The following is an 18,256-nucleotide window of genomic DNA, read 5'->3' on the forward strand; positions in this document are numbered from 1 at the left end:
CCCCCCCCGCCCCATAATGTAAATGGCCAGAGATTTACAGAAATAAGGCATTTAAGGATGAAGTGGCCTTTCTATTTGTTGCATGCTTTCTGAAACAACTAGGCAGCTTTTTCCTTGAGGCCATTCACTCACCCTCTACTCTAGGTGGCTCAAGGGGTTAAGCACTTCACCACTAGTCAAAAGGTTAGATGTTCAAGTTCACCCAGAGCACCCTGGATAACAGGTTTATTAATCTGCTTCCAAAAGCCTTGAAACCCTATGGAGCTAAAGATCTACTCTGTACACTTGAGTCTTGACTCAGGAACAGCCACTAACAACAGAAGCTACTACACTGGACTCAGCACAGCTCTGGGGTGCTAAAGATGCTGCTTGGCAAATGTGTCCCTCTCTGGTCAAGAGAGACCTCTGTCATGACCTGAGGCTGTAGCTCAGTCTTCTTCTCATTCCAGAGAACAGACGCTCAGAGAAGGGTCCTGCTCCTGCCTCGATGTGGGGCATTTTAACATGCAGGCTACATGGCATCCCAGTGCCCTGCACCATGGGCTTTGCAAGTACCAAAAACAGATGCTAGAAGTGCGCGCCTGGCCCGAGGCAGGCGCAGTGCCACGCGGGGTGGGGGACCAGGAGGTTATCTCTGCAGGAGCAGGCCTGTTTTGTTTATGGTGTTCTGAAGATGCTCAGAGCCGCCCTGAGCAGCTGCTCCTCGTACCAAGCTGCTTGACATTCTGCCGAGAAGGTAGCTGCGGCTCTGGAAGGATGACTTGTGTGACATGTGACAGCTTTTGGGGCTGCTGGTCCCCTGGCTTCGCCTCTCCAAGACCCAAGCCATCTGTAGCCTCTCATTTCTTAAGCCTAAGGCCCAGAATTTTAAAACCAAAAAGGGAGAAGAAACTAACCGGGCGGGGTGGGGGGAAGGGGGGAAAGTGGGTGAGCAAGAAAGAAAGAAAGAAAAGGGGAGGAGTTGGGAGGAAAGGGGAGAAAAATATCAGGGCTCACTTGTTTGGAGCACTGAATGAGGAAATCCCTCCTATTTGAATTCCACATCCCACTCCCAGGCAATCCTCCTTATAGTAGCCAAAGTGACATGTTTAAAACAATAGTTAGATGCTGTCATTCTCCTGCCTAAAACCTTTTCATGACTTTCAGGCTGAATTCCAAACACCTAACATAACCCATAAAGAACCCTGGTGGCAAAGTACATAACATCAAATTTACCAGTTCTCTTTGAATAAAAGTTTACAGCCCCAGACACCCAGTGAAGGGTCCCTGTGAGTCAGAAGTGACTCAATGGGGGTAGGTTTAACATAGTCCTGAGGCTCTGTGGGTTCGAGTCCCCTTCTTTCCCTTCCACCACTTGGAGCTCTGTGCTCTAAATACACTCACCAGGCTTCATTCCTTCCCTTCAGTTTACCATCTTTTCTCCTGCCTCAGGGCCTTTGCATAAGTTTTTTCCCTCTGATGGAACGCTTTCTCTTCTCATTGCTACCTCATACCCCTGACCAAGTGACAACCTTAGTGAAATGCCTCCTTGTCAGAAATGCCTACTCTGATCCTCAAACTAGAGATACTCTTTCTACAAATTATAGTATTCTCGCACTTTTCCTTTTCTAATACAAATCTAAGTTCATTGTTATTGCAGTTGGCTGCCCTCAAGTTGGCACCTGACTTGAGATGACCCAGCGCACACTGGAATCAAATACTGCCCAGTCCTATGGCATCTCCATAACTACATGTATTTGATTGCTGTGATCTACAGTATCATCATCGGTGGAATTTTGTAAGTAGACTATGAAATCTTTTCCTTTATCTTAGTTTAGAAACTCTGCTGAAACCAGTTCAGTATCGTGGCAACATGAAAATCTTCATTGACATGGTTGCTGCACATGAGATACGCTGACTAGGAATCAAACTCTGGTTGCCCACACGGAGGGCAAGAACTCTACAATTGAATCCTCAGTGCCTGCTAGTAACCTTCACATGATTGGGTAATTAAATGATGTTTCCTCTACCAGACCAGAAGATCCTTGAGGTTCCACACTATATCCAAGCACTCGGTCCTTAGCAAATGCTTCATAAGTATTTCTCAAATGACTGCTAGGGTGAGTGAATTCCTGGCTATCAGTCTATAAGATTATAAGCAAGAAAATCCTATGAGGTTGTTTACTTTGTCACATGAGATCATTATGAGTAAAAATGGATTCAATGGCACCTAACAACAACTACTCCACTTATTTAGATCGTCTTCAATCCCTTTTTGGTGGGTTTTAAGGGTTTTAGTATAGAGGTGATATATATATTTTCTTAATTTTATACTGAAATATTTAAGTTTATGTCATTGTAGTTGGCATATTTTTTTTCTTTTCTGTTATTGCTAATGCATGGAAATATATTGCTTGTATATATTGTCACCCTTGTATAATATGTACCATTGAGTCAGAACCAACTCATAGCTGCCTCTGGAGGGTCAACCTTTCAGAGGCTGTAATTATAACAGAAAGAGATTGCTCACCTTACTTCCATGGAGCAGCTGGTCGACTTCTACTGTGTATCACTGGGTTTTCAGCACAACTCCTTACCACTAAACCAGCAGACCACCCTAGGTACTCTATGACCTTCCTAAATTAATCTACTAGCTCCAGCAGCTTTTTCACAGATTTCTTAGAATATGTACATTTTCAGTTTGCATACTCAAACAGCCTGCAAATAAAGCTTTATTCCTTTTTCTCATCTCTATGCCTTTTATTCATTTTCAAACTTCCTCTCTTTGAGTTGGCAGCTCAACTCCTTCCCCACTAGGCCACGAGAGCAGGCTTTTTATAGATGCCCTTTATCAGAATGAGAACATTTCCTTCTATTCCCAGTTTGCTGAGAATTTTTCCCTGTTTTATCATTAATGGATATTGAATTATGTCAAATTCTTTTTCTGCATCTGTTGAGATGATTATATAATTATATGGTTAATATGCTTTACTCTGTTAATATGGTGAATTACACTGATTGATTTTCAAATGTTAAACCAACCTTGCACACCAGCAATTAACCTCATTGATCATGATGTATTATTCTTTTACATGTAACTGGAGCCATTTGCTAATAATCAGTTAAGAATTTTTACATCTGTGTTCATGTGAGATATTGGTCTCCAGTTTACTTTTATTAAAATATCTTCTCTAGTTTAGACATCAGGATAGTAGGAGTTTTATCAAATAAATGAAAAGTAATTTCTCCTCTATATTTGGGGAAAGTTTGGTAAGATTATAATTTATGCCACAAATATTTGATATCATTCACATGAAGGAAATTTCACTATTAAGTTTTACTTTTAAAAAAATTCAATTTATTTAATAAAAGTAGAACATGCTGAATTTCCATTTCTTCTTGTGTCAATTTTAGTAGTTTTTGTCTTTGAAGAAATTTATCCATATCATATAAGTTGTGGAATTTATGGGCATAAAGTTGTTAAAAATATTCTACTATTACTTCTTTAATATTTCCTTTTCATCCTTGACATTAATGATTTATGTTTTTTGCTTTGTTTCATGATTAGTCTGACTATAGCTTTATTCACTATTGTTCTTTTCAGAAAGATACCTTTTAATTAACTATTGTTTGTTCTAGGGAGCTCTGGTGGCTTAGTCTGTATAGAGCAAAGGTCACACCACTCTGGTAGTTTTCATCTACTAGCAGCTCTGTAAAAGAAAGACAGACAACCTCTTCCCATGCAATTTATAGCCCTGGAAACTCCATGGCGAATCAACTATGAGTGACTTGGTTCCAACTCATGACAAGAAGTCAGAGGTTTTGTTCCATCTTGGGAGAAGTGCAGCCTGAAGGCAAGAAGGGTGAGGCTTTGTCTCACACACTTGGGACATTATCAGGAGAGGCTAGCTCCTGGAGAAGGATGTCATACTTAGAAAAACAGAAGGTCAATAAAAGAGAGGAAGATCCCCAATAAAATGGATAGAGAGGCTACAAAAAAATGGACTTAGGCACAGAAGAGATTATGAGGATGGCACAGGACCAGGCATGGTTTTGTTCTGTCAGATATAGGATCACTATGAGTTGGGTCTAACTCCACGGCATATAATGACAGCACTGTTAATTTACTCTTTTATTGCTGTGTGGTTTCTGTGTTTGACTGACTTCTTTTACTTAGAATAAAGTTACCAGGTTCATCCATGTTATAGTATGTAGCAATACCTTTTTTATCGCTTAAGAATCACTGTATAGATATAACACATTTGTTTATTCATTAATCAGTTGATGAACATTTGAGTTGTTTCTGCATGTTGGCTTTTGTGAATAATTATTCCATTAAATTTGTGTAGAAGTTTATGAATAAATGTTTCCACTTCTTTTAATTAAATACCTTCGAGAGGGGTTTCTGGGTCATATAAGAACTTTGTTTAACATTTTGAAAAACTGTTGTTGTTGTTGTTGATAATGTGCCATCCAGTCTCCTGCAACTCGCAGCGCAACAGCCCTAAACTCTGCTCTATTTTGTACCAATCTTATTGTCTCGGACACATCTACCCCATTACTCCAGTCACTGAATCAATCAATCTCATTGAGGGTCTTCCTCTCTTGTGCTGTCCCTCCACCCTCCCAAGCATGATGTCCCTCTCCAAGGACTGGTCCTTTCTTGCAACATGAAAAACTACCAAACTATTTTTCTAAGTGACTGATCATGTCATATGCCTATCAGCAATGTATGCCTTTTCTGACTCCACACTTTATGACTTATTATCTGTATTTATAATTTCAGTCATTCTAGTGAGTGTAACTTTGTACTTGAATGGTACAAAGTGTTAAACACTGGGCTGCCACCCAAAATATTGGGTGATTAAAGTTTACCTAGCTATATTTTAGGAGAAAGGCCTGGCAATCTGCTTCTAAATGGTCACAAACTTGAAAACTCTATTAAACAGTTCTACCCTGAACACTTGAGGCCATTATAAGTTGTAACCGACTCAATGTCCACAAGTTTCAACAGTGAGTATAAAGTGATAGCGTTGTGGTTTAGATTTCATCACCTTGATGGTTAATGATATTGATTATCTTTCTGTGTTCTTATTGTCAAACAATACGCTTTTTGAGGAAATATTCATTCAAATCTGTGCCCATTTTATGTGGGCTATTTGTCCTTCTATTATTAAGTTATAAGAATTCTTTACATATTCTAGGTGGTCTAGTGGCAAGAAGCTGAGCTGCAATTCTGAATATAGTGGAACATAGTTCAACATATCTTGATCATAGTTCAAGGCCACTGAAAACCTCCTAGAGGGTCAGCTATGGGTTGGTTCTGACTCAACAGTAAACAACAGCAACAACAACAACATCCTAGATATTATGTCTCTGATACATGACCTGAAAACATTTTTTTCCCCAAGTTCTAGGTTGACTTTACACTTTCACTATATTGTCTTTTGAAGCACAAATACACTTAATTTCGATGCAATGGTCTAATTTATTAATCTCATTAATTTCTGTGCTTTTGATGTCATAACTAAGAAGTCATTTCCTAACTCAATTTTACTTCTATGTAGGGAACTGTGATAGTGTGGGCTGTAGGGAATTGTGTTGCTAATCCAAAAGCAATGCCTTTCTGGTGGTTCAAATTTACCAAAGATTCCAAGGTGGACAATCTCCCTCCATGCGATTTACAGCCTTACACACCCAACAGAGGGTCAGATATGAGTAGTTTCTGCCTTGGAAGCAATGAGTTTGAGTTTTATTTCTATTTACTTGTCAAATAGGTGTATAGCTTTAGCTCTTACAATTAGGCCTATAAGTTTTGCATATGGATTGAAATAGGACAAAAAAAAATAATCCTTCTTTTGCATAAGGGGCTCTTATGGCCTAGTGGTAAAAAGCTGCACTGCAATCCTAAAGACATTCAGATTCACCAGCTGCTCTGTGGGAGAAGGATGGGTGATCTCCTCCCATGCACTTTATTGTCTCTGAAAATCAGCTGGAGTGAGGGACAAGCTATGGGTTGGTTCTACCTTAATGGCACACAATGACAACAACATACAAGTTGTCCCAGAATCATTTACTGAAAAGATTGTTCTTTCTCCATTTTTATTTCTCCTTTGTAAAAAAAACAAACAAGTGACTTTAGAAGTTTAGGTTTAATTTCTGGACTCTAAAATATATTCCCTCTCTTATTTATGCCAGCAAAGCATGGCTTTTAGGTAAGTTTTGAGTTCTGTTCTTATTTTTAAAGATCATCTTAGTTACTTTGGGTCCCCTGCATTTCTATATTAATTTTAAAAGTGAAGTGTCAATTTCTTCAGAAAATTTGAATGCTATTTTGACAAGATTACATTGAACCTGTAGATCACTTAGGGGAGTTTACTACCTTGAGAATATTAACTCTTGTTCTCTGTGAATGTCTTTTCATTTCTGTAGATTCTCTTACATACTTTTGAAAATGTTTTGTAACATTACTACAAGAAACAAGAAAATATCTGGAGAAATGAAAGAATATACTATGCTTGTGGATAGGACAACTTAACATCATGAAGATGACAATTCTACCAAAGGCAATCTACAAATTCAATACAATTCCAATTCAAATGCTGATTACATTCTTCAACAAAATGGAAAAGGCAAATTTCCAATTTTATCTGGAATGGAAAGAGACCTTGAATAGGCAAAATACTATTGAAAAAGAGACACAAGGTAGGTGGCATCACACTCTCTGATCTCGAATCCCACTACACAGCTGGGATGGTCAAAACAGCATGGTACTCGTACAGCAATGGACACATGATATAGATCAACGGATTAGAATTGAGAACCCAGAAGTCAGTCAATCCACCTATGGTCAACTGATCTTTGACAAGGAGATAAAATCAGTTAAGTGAGAAAAGGACAGTCTCTTTAACAAATGGGGTTGGCAAAATTGGAAAACCATCTGCAGACAGCTTAAGTGAGACCTACGTTTCACCCGTTATACAAAATCCAACTCAAGGTGGATCTGGAATCTAGAAATAAAATCAAAGACCATAAAATTCATCAGAGAAAAGCTAGGAAGAACTCTAGAAGCCCTAATCCACAGCCAAGCAGTCTTCCAAGCATAATGAAAACCTACAACCAGGAGAGAATAAAACTGATGAATGGGACCTTTTAGGAATTAAATCTCTAAGCGCATTAAAGAACCTCTCCAATGTGTTAAGAAGGAAATCTACAGACAGGGTAAAAAATATTTGGCAATGATATATCTGATAAGAGATTTATATCTAAAATTTATAGAATACTCAAGTGTCTCAAGAAAAAAAATGGTAAACAACCCATTCTCAAAATGGGCATAGGATATGAAAAGATACTTCACTAAAAAAGACATTCAGATGGCAAACAAACACATGAACAAATGTTCAAAATCCCTAGCTATCAGAGATGTAAATCAAAACAACTATGAGATATCATCTCACTCTAGCAACAAGAGCAAAGTTCAACAGAGCAGCAAACAACAAATACTGGGCGAGGTTGTGGAGAGATTGGAAATCTTATTCACTGCTGGTGGGAATGTAAAATGGTATAACCACTACGGAAGGCAGTATAGCGCTTTCTCAAAAAGTTGGGAACAGAAATACCATTTTGATCAAGCAATTCTACTACTGGGAATATACCTTAAAGAAACCAGATCCAATGGATTCACATCCATGTTTATTGCAGCACCATTCACAATAGCAAAGAGATGGAAGAAACCCAAGTGCTCATCAACAAGGGAATGGAAAAAAAGTATAGTATATCCACACAATGGAATACTACACAGCACTGAAAAAGGAAATACTAAAATATTACACAAGATAAGAGAGTCTTGAGGACATTAAGCTAAATTAAATATGTCAGTCACAAAAGGACAAATATGGCATAACACTGCTGTTACAAAATAAGACAGACATGGAGGAGTTAGGAAGGGAATAGGGAACAACAATGAACTAAAGTGAAGATACTTTATGAACGTTAGTGAAGACAAACATTAGAACAGATGAGGGGAAGAACTGTCCTAAAGGATCATATTATTAAACCTTATTTGTATTAGAACAATAGGAACAAGTGGTGCAGTGCAGGGTATGCTGGGGGAGGAGGAGGTAAGGGGGAGAAAATGGGCAACAATAACTAAATAAAAGAAAATTAAAGGGATTTCTGGTGGCCTAGTGGAAAGAAGCTGCACTGCAATCTCAAAGGCATGCAGTTTGAATTCACCAGATTCTCTGCTGGAGAAAGGGGACTCTCCCCCTGCACCTGTTGGATCAGATTTGACGGTATACAACAACAACAAAAATAAATAAAATTTTAGGGAGCTCTGGTGGCCTAGTGGCAAGAAACTACAATCCCAAAAGCATACAGTTTGAATCCACCAGGCTCTGCTGTAGAAGGAGGGGCCATTTCCTCCTGTGCCAGCTGGATCTGATCTGACAGTACACAACAAGAAAAAGATAAAAAAAAAGAGAAAGAGAAAAAAAAAATAAAGATTAGAACCTAAAAAATGTTTTGTGGGTTTCAGTTTAAAATCTTTAAACTCCTTTTGTTAAAATTTTGAAGTATTTTCTTTTTTACACTATTGTAAGTGAAATTATTTTCTTAAGTTTATTTTTGTGTTGTTTATTGCTAGTGCATACAAAGTATTGTGAATCTTGAGCTTGTATCTTGCAACACTGCTGAATTATTTATTCGTTTTCATAGTTTTTAGTGAACTCTTTAGGATTTTCTATATTCAAGATATTATCTATAAATATATTTATTTCTTCCATTCCAATACTAACATCTTTTCTTTTTCTTATATAATTGTTTTGCTAGAGCTGCCAAAATAGTGTTTATTAAAAGTTATGGAAAGAAATATTTTCATCTTTTGTATGTATGTGCTCTTTGTATTTTATTCTATAAATTGTTTCTAAATTGTGATTTAACGAAAGTTTACAGGAAGGTTGAGTTTATTCATTCAGTCACTGTTGCACATTTTCCTCCCTCTTGCTCTCTTCCCCCACTCAGCCTACTTTGAAATGAAGCTCTTGTTTCATATTGTTACTTGTCATACACAGAATGCCTAATCATACATTCCTTTCAGACATACCTTCTTATCTGTTCCAGTGCAGTGTTCATTATCTATCCACTCTTTCCTGTCCTCCCTCCAACCTCCTCTAACAGTCATATTTTGTAATATGCCTTGTTCCAGATCTTGGGGCAAAATCATTAAACTTTTTACCATTAAGTATGATATTGTTATGCAATGTCAAGTTGACCAAGACTTACAGTGACCCTACAAACAACAAATTGGAACTTCGTTCTATCTTGTACCATCCTCAAGATCTCCAACATGCGCAAATCCATTATTATAGTCACTGCTCAATCCTTGTTGAGTGCCTTCCTTGACAATATCAAGTATGAAATTATATGTAGGCTTGATAAAGATGCTCTTTATTATGTTGAAATAGTTCTTTTCATTGCTAGGGGGGTTTTGTGTGCTTTCATTGTGAATGGGTATAGGATTTTGTCAAATAATATTTTTGCATCTGTTGAAACTATCATGTAGTTTTTGTTCTTTTAGTCTATTAATAGTTACAGTACAATAATTTCTTTTTGTTTGCTAAACCAATCTTGCATTTCTCAGATAAAATCATATTTAGTTATGGTGCATAAGCCTTCTATACTGTAGGATGAAGTTTGGTATTATTTTATTGAGGGTTTTAAATTCTATATCTATAAGGGCTGTTGGTTTTCTTGTGATGTATTCGTGTTTGGCATTAGGATGGTTTGGCCTCATGGAATTAATTTGGAAGTCTTCTCTCCTCTTCTAATTTCTGAAATAATTTGTGAAAGAGTCTTTGTTTCCTGTTCTTTATATGTTTGGTAGAATTCACTAGTGTATTTATCTTAATTTGGACTCTTCTTTGTAGAAAGATTTAACTTTAATCTCTACTTCTTATAGGTTAATCCAGATTTTTTATTTCTTCTTGAATCGTATTTTTGGAATCTTATCCTCTAGGAATTTATGCATTTCATCTAAGTTATTTCATTTTTTGCCAAAGAATCATTAATGATATTTCTTCATAATCCTCTTTGCAATCCTTCATAATCATTTAGAAGTCTGGTATTAGTGTTCTCTTTCATTCCTGATGTCAGTCATTAAAGTCTCCCATTCTGTCTACCTATCCATCATGGTTCTGCCAATTGGCACAGTGGTGAAAAAAATCTTTGTATTTTTAATGTTGAGCTTCAATCCATATTGAAGACTACAGTCGTTGATCTTCTACAGCAAGTGCTTCAGGTCTTCTTCCGTTTTAGCCAGCAAAGTTGTGTCATCTGCATAATGTAGGTTGATGATGAGTTTTCTCCCAATCCTGATGCCACATTGTTCCTCAGAAAGCCTAGCCTCCTGAATGATCTGTTCTGCATATAGATTAAAAAGGTGTGGAGCCAGGACACATCCCTGATACACTCCCTTCCTGATTTTGAACCATGCAGTGTTTCCCTGCTCTGTTCTGAGGACTGCTTCCTGGTCCAAGTATAGGTTTCACATGAACACAATCAAGTGTTCTGGGATTTCCATTCTTCTCAAGGTTAGCCACAATTTGTTGTCATCTACACAGTCAAATGCCTTTACATAGTCAATGAAACACAGATAGACATCCCTCTGGTACTCTTTGCTTTCTGCCAAGATCCATCTAACATTGGCGATAATGTCTCTAGTGCCTCAGCCTTTTCTAAACCCAGCTTGTATTTCTGGTAGTTTTCTGTCAATGTACTCTGTTCCCATTGTTTCTAGATAATCTTCAGCACAAAATTTCAGGTTTAAACAATTTTTTTGTTTACTTGTTTGTTTTTAGAAATTTAAAGATATTTCACTGCCATCTAGTTTACAATGTTGTAATGGAAAATCAGTAGCAATTTCTATCACTGTAAGGCCTATGTAGATTTTTTTTTTTGCTGGTTTTCAGAAGTTTGATTATGAAGCTTTTTTCTCTATTGTCCGTATATAATGTGCTTTATGTTCAGGTTCACTAAATTTTGTGGATCTATGGTATTTTTAAAGTAAACAAAACCCTTCAAATTCACTGCCATCCAGTCAAGACTGAATTATAGCTAACCAGCCAAGAGGTTTTCAGAGGCTATAAATTATCCATCTTTCTCTCAAGGAACTGCTGGGTTCACAATTCCCAAAAACCTGGAGGAAAATCTTGACTATTGTTTATATAGGAAAGGGGGAGGGTCAGTTAAAGAGAGGAAGACCCTCAACAGGATGTATTGACACAATGATTACCACAGTGGGCTTGGCCATGAAAGAGAGGATGGCACAGGATAGGGCAAGGGTCAGATCTGAGGTTCACAGGGTCGCTATGAGTCACAGTCAACTTGATGGCACCCAACAACAACATTCCTTATAGTTGTTTACATACACACAATCTTTTTTCCTCCTGATCTTTACCTCACCATGGTCTAATCCTCCAATTATATGTATGCTAAATGTTTTTCCATATGCCACTAAAACTTTTTATTCTTTTTCCTTTGTTGTTAAGTTCCATCGAGTCGTAGGCGACTCATAGCAACCCTGTGAATCAAAGACCTGGACACTTGTATAACTTTTGTCCTTTCTCCAAGTTCATAGGGTTTCCAGAGGCAAGCTATTATGGAAGTGGATGCCACTCTTGCTTCCAAGCTTGTTTTAATCGGGGACCTCCCCCAAACACTGTCCACCATGGGTAACCATTCTTGCATTTGACTCATCAGTGTCACAGTGTTCAGCTTCACAGTAACCACGAGTTACCTTGGTACAGCAAGTGGACATACCAGGGTTATATGACCTGGAAGAATGTTTCACCAAGAACAATTAAAGCCTACAGGATTTTAAGCTGTCGCCTGGAGCAGGCTCCACCCTTACTTACCCTTACTCTAAGGGTCAGGGACGCCCACCCACTTTTGAAGGACAAAAAGAATAGTAACACACAACAAAAAGGACCCCAGAAATTTCCGTTGCCTGACTGCCACCAAGAGGAGCCACCATGGAGATGCCAGCCATCCCACCAGTTAGCCAGCCATCTTCCAGGGTGGAGACTTTTTTTTTTTTTTAAAATTGGGTTGTTGGGTTTGGATAGTCCTTGGTTGTTTCAGTCTGTAATATGGTGTTAAATCTATTGTGTTATATGGATGATAAGATTGCTCCCAGTGCTTTCCACCTGCTGTTATGCGTGCTCTTGTATAATCCCCTCCCTTTTGTTATGAGAAGACTTGCAATCTGTGTCCATCCTGTGGATTAATGGAGATATTTATAATGATTTAAACTCACCATTTTCTAATTCTCTATTCTTTTTTTTGAACTCTCTTTCTACAAACTTTTGTTCTTGAGAATATGGTCATATTTTTCTATTTCTTTACAAGTTCTATAATTTCAAAATTTATACAGGGCATAGTAAATGATTTGTCAGTGATGGTCTGTATTTTATCATCTTACTTTAAAGAATGTTGACTCTTGCTTTGTTGGGCAGTACATGTATAACAGCTTCATCATTTTGAAGATTGTTTTTATGCTTTGTAAGATGGCTCTATACATGTTACTCCAGAGATACTTTAGCCCTATTATTAAGGTGAGACTTTCCTGGGGTTGCTATTGAGTATTCCAGGTGTTCAATAATATTTCTTCCAAAAAGATAATCTGAACCGGAACAGTCCAAGCTCCATGTGAGTTCTGAAAGCTCTGAAGCTTCACCTCCCAGTAGGGCCCCCTGAATACCTTGAATGGTTAAATGTTTGACATGTAGCTGAAAGGTCGGTGGTTTCAACTTACTCAGAGGTGCCTCAAAACAAAAGACTGACATTTTGCTTCTAAAAATCCACAGCCTTAAACCCCCTTTGGGGTAGTTATACTCTGCACACATGGAGTTGACAGCAACTTAAAATAACAATAGCATTTGTTGTTGTGTGCCATTGACCCACAGCTGACCCTCCAGGTTTTCAGACACAGTAAATAACACAGGAGATTTCCCATCTTCCTCCTACGCAACAGCTGGTGTATTTGAATCATGTGCCTCAGCAAGGCAGCTACTTATCACTAGACCTTAGAGTTCCCTTTACCATAACAATTGCAGTTACCAAGAATTGTTTTATAGCTTACTTAACAGAGTCTTATGTATGACAAATTTAAGGGGTCCTATTATACAGAATCCTGAGTCATCTTCTTTGCCTAAATTCCACCTCTCCAGGACTCTGCCCTATAAATTTCAGTTGTCTTGGCCTCCCCAAACTCAGTTACCTCTTATTCTTGCAATACCTCCTCGAGGTATCCAAACAGTACCTCTAGACTCCAATCTAGAGGTCACCTGGTTTGTTTCTTTCCTTCAGATATTTAGTCCTCTGCAGTTTGGTGCCCAATATCTGGACATAACTATTTCATATACTTTTGTAGAGAGTTCTAGTCATTTCTCATAGGAGGATAAACTTGCTAATAGTTACTTTACCATTTCTACTGATAACGTAGGGAACTGGTGACTTCTTCTTGTTGTTGTTGTAAGGTGCTGCTGAGTATGACCCACAGTGACTCTATGAACGAGAGATGTGAACCTTGTCCTATTCTGTGCTATCCTCCCTATCTCGGACATACTTGAGCCCATTGGCAGTCAGTTTCAATTCACCTGGTTGAGAATCTTCCTCTCTTTGGCCAACCCTCCACCTTTCCAAGTGTGATGTCCCCTCCAAGGAAAAGCCTTTCCTAGCAAAATGCCCAAAGTATGTGAGAGGAAGCTTTGCCTCCAAGAAGCACTCTGTCTGCACCTTCTCCAAGAGAAATCTGTTTATTCTTTGGCAGTCCATGGAAAAGGCATAAATTCTTTTTCTGTCATCCATATTCATTATCTAGCCACCATATGTAAAGCAAGTGATTGAAAAGACCATGCCCTTAATCAGGCTCATGTTAGTCCTCAAACTAACATCACTTGTTCTCAATAATCTGGAGATGTCCCTGACTACAGATTTTCCCAGCACATCTCCTGATCCCGTGACTGATGGTACCACGGGTGTCCATTGTGAGTCCAGGTAAAATGAAGTCATTGACAGTTTCAATCTTTTCTCCATCTGTCATGTTGTTGCCTATCAGTCTAGCGGTGAGAACTTTTGTTTTCTTGACACTGAGATGCAATCCATAGTGGAGGCTGTATTCTTTGATCTTCTGCAGCAAGTTTTTCATGTCATCCTCACTTTCAGCAAGCAAGATTCTATCTCCTGCACAATGTACGTTATTGATGAGTCTTTCTTCATTCTTGATGCCTTATTCTTCTTCAGAGTCCAGCTTTTCAAACGATTTGCTTAGTATGCAGATTGAATTTGTATGGAGAGAGGATAAAACCTGATGCACACCTTTCTTAATTTTAAACTACGTAGGCTGCTCCTTGGAGGCAAGGATTCTGAAGATCCATTTAACATACTTTGGGCATGTTGCAAGAAGGGACCAGCCCTTGAAGGTGGACAGCATGCTTGGAAGGGTAGAGGGACAGTGCAAGAGAGGAAGAACCTGCATGAAATGGATTGACTCAGTGATTGTGATAATGGAGATAGGTGTGTCAGAGACAATAAGGTTGACTCAGGATAGAGCAGGGTTCAGAAGTGTTGAGTTGCAAGTGACCTGACAGCACTTAATAACAACAACAACAACAGCAGTGTTCTCCTGCTCTGTTTGCACAACAGTTTCTTGGTCTGGGTACAGATTTTATATGAGTAAAATTGAGTGTTTTGGGTTTCCCATTCTTTTCAATGTCAGACATAATTTGTTATGATCCACACAAATGCCTTTGCATACACAATTAAGCACAAATAGACATTCTTCTGGTATTCTTTGCTTTTAGCCAGGATCCATCTGACACCAGTAATGATATCCCTGGTGTCACAGCCTCTTCAAAACCCAACTTGAACTTCTGGCAGTTCTCTGTTCAGCTGTTTCTTTAATGATTTTCAGAAATATTTTGCTTGCATGTGATATTAATTATATTGTTTGATAATTTCCACTTTCTGTTGAGAAACCTTTCTTGGAAATGGAATAAATATTATTCTCCTCCAATCAGTCAATCAAACAACTCTCCTCCAAATTTCCTGGTATAGACTGATGAGCACAACATCCACGGCCGGCTGCAAACGTCATTTGAAACATGTCAGCTGATATCCAATCAATTACTGTGGCCTTATTTTTGCCAATGCCTTCAGTGCAGCTTGAATTTCTTCTTTAGTTACCACTGACTCTTCATCATATGATTGTTGTTGTTATGTGCTGTCGAGTTGCCTGCGACTCATAGCAACCCTATGTATAACAGCCCTAAACCCTGCTCTATCCTGTGCCAATCGCACTGCCTCTGACACATCCATCCCGATTACCCCAGGTACTTCCTGAAATATTTCAGTGTTAGCACATTGTTTTTGGTACAGTAATTCTGTGTCTTCCCTCCATCTTATTTTTATGCTTCCTTGATAATTCAAGTTTTTGTCAATAGCATTTCTCAGTATTACAACTTAAGAATAGCTTAATGGTAAGGAATTGCTCCATCAACCCACAGGTACAGTTTAAATCCACCAGCTGCACCACAGAAGAAAGATGGGCAGTCTTCCCCTGTGCAATTTACTGACTCTGAAAGCCCACTGGCAGTCAGCGATGAGTAGGTTCCGACTCTACAGTACACAACACCACCACCATCAGAGGTTTCTGGTCATTTCTAGAGGTGTATAAGGGAAAATGTGATTATCGTGGACTCTCATCCCTTCACTTCTTAAACTTAGCACAGAGGAGCAACTAGCTTCCTAATTGAGGATAGTAACTGGATAGCTTGGCATCACAAATGCTTCTCACTATCTGTGCTAGATCCCCAGGCACTAAATCTTCACAAGCAGCACTCACAACAACCATTGCTTTATCAGCTAATAACTTTTCCATATATGACAAGAGTCTATTAGAAAGCCCCTTTGTTCTAGAGAATTTGTTTATCATTCGATTTTCACCAGATTCCCTATGAACTAAGTTATGTGATCCTTATTTCTGAACTGAAACCCTTATGCGATCTTGAGTAGTTCCAGGAAGCCCTCTGTGTCTCAGGCATCTAGTGTACTGCTACACAGAGAGCCTTGGACTAAAGCAGTCCTCTTTGTCTCCTAATCAATGCTCAGACCTCAGGACATCTTCAACCTGACTGGTGTGAACTATCAATCACTAAGGACGTTTCTTTTTTTTTTAAGTTAAAAATGCCCAGGTTCCATTCCAGACCTTCTGAATTAGAACCTTAGAGGTCCCAGGTGATTCTGATGTATTGTCAAGGATTGCTATATCTTATGTCACATGGAGCAAAAGGACTCACAGACATTAAAGCTGAAGACTTCGGGGAAAATGCTAGAGCCTTATAAACCATCCAAAAGCAGTTACACAAGAGCAGCAAGGTCACTCAGCTCCCAGAAAGCAAAAAGACTGCACTTGCTGTGAATCACAGAACTCTGAAATAGGAAGGAACCCTGCAGAACATTCTGGTCAATCTCCTTCCCTCTTCCCCTGATCTTTCCACTTCTCAGGTTTCAAAGATGAAGGAACCAACACCCAATGGCATTAAGTGATATGCCAACTATCACTCAGTCCAATGGGTAAGATTCCCGTGCAGAGATTTTCTTACTCTACCTCAAACCTCTACCAAAAATCCCCTCAGTGACTTCTGAGGATCCTTAGAACTACAAAACCATTTCAATACCCTAAGTCCCTCATGTCATGCTACTCTTTCCTTGTCTTAATAGTTTCGGACAAACCAGTCCTTCTCTGTCAGTCTGAAAACCCGCATCCATCTTGAAGGCACAGAACAACTGTCTCTAGAACAGTCAGGCTGCTTGTAGTCTCAGAGAACCATGATGCCCTTTCCCCAAGAATGCTCCATGCTGGATCCTTCTAGGAAGAGCTTTTTATCCTTTGAGTCCCGGGTTGGATGCTCTTGGCTTAGGTAGGCATTCCTGACCCACCAAGGACAAATCCCTATGGTTAGCATCCTATTCTAGGTAACTTATCGACTACTCTCCCAACACTTCTCTATGGAAGTGCTGGTGCATTTGCCGTTAACCTCTGTGCCATCTGTGGCTCACCTCAGTAAGTTGTGAGCTTCAAGGGGGCAGAGAAATATACCTGCTGTGTGCATTACTCTCCAGTGTATAACAAAGTGTATCCTCTCCTATACAAAGGGCTTGTAACAGTGATTCTTACATGAATGGACAGACAAAGTAAACAGTTATTATTATTTATAATAATAGTTATTGTTAGTTGTCCAATTCTCAGCATCCGTATGTGGAGCAAACCCAGATGGTGCCCAGCCTGGGATCATCTTTCTGGTCACTAGCACTTTAAAGTTCACTATTGTGGTTATTGTGTCGAGGCATCTAATGACAGTGTCCCTAGTTCTTGTTGGCCCTCTACTTCACCAAACAGAATTATACACTTATAATTGAATTAATTAAAATAATCCAAAATGTAAAGAACTAATAATAAACTCAAGTCACTTTGTCTCAAACCTCCCAAGTGTTATGAGTACAGAAATCTTCACCTGCACCTGGTAGAATGAAGGGGGTGCAGCCTGGCATATCTAGTATCCAGCTTGTGTCTTCAGTAAAATTCAAAGTGCTCCCCTCAGTCACAAGGCCCAGTGGCACTAGACTTGCAGTCAGAATATGTTGATTTTGAAAATCCAGATACCCAGATAACTGACAGCACACAGGTTTCCCAAGAACAGAGATCATGACCATCTCTTCACCCTGCAATAAGCACGCACTGGTTCTGCCCATCTGCCACTGGGAAGGAAGGCGTTTCCTCCTGCCCTTCTACTGGATATGCATAAACAGTGAAGTATAATCTAGGCTTCACAAATTTCCACTCAGAAACAGCTTGGGAGTGGAGAAGCTCCATGCATGGACAAAGATGTTAATATTTAAGCTAGAAGTAACAGTCAAGTGCCACCGAGAATAAAGAGCTCAGTTTTCTTATGTTGTTCTCCTAGGTGCCCTTCAAATCTCCAATGAAACCATCAAACACAGACTTACCTTGCTCACTGAGTCAAATCCTAAGTTTCTGATGATTAGTTTGAGCCTGGTGTAGGACAGATAAAGAGCCAGAAATCAGAGTATTTTTTTTAAAAAAGAGTGAGATGAACATGCTGAAGAGTGATCTAGGTCCCTGACCAGCTCCAGTACACTATAATCCAGCACTAACAGAAATATATTACAAGCCATATTTGTATCTTTGTAGCGGAAA

At 38.9% G+C, this 18,256-nt stretch overlaps 1 protein-coding gene across 1 annotated transcript in view; it reads right to left on the reverse strand.

The window, feature by feature from the left end:
- Positions 1-18,256, reverse strand: part of CAMTA1 (calmodulin binding transcription activator 1) — a 1,380,526-nt gene that overhangs the window by 665,184 nt on the left and 697,086 nt on the right. The window lies entirely within an intron of this gene.

This window comes from Elephantulus edwardii, unplaced genomic scaffold (assembly GCF_000299155.1).
Source record: "Elephantulus edwardii isolate Elephantulus edwardi_28Jun2011 unplaced genomic scaffold, EleEdw1.0 scaffold00045, whole genome shotgun sequence".
Taxonomy (NCBI): domain Eukaryota; kingdom Metazoa; phylum Chordata; class Mammalia; order Macroscelidea; family Macroscelididae; genus Elephantulus; species Elephantulus edwardii.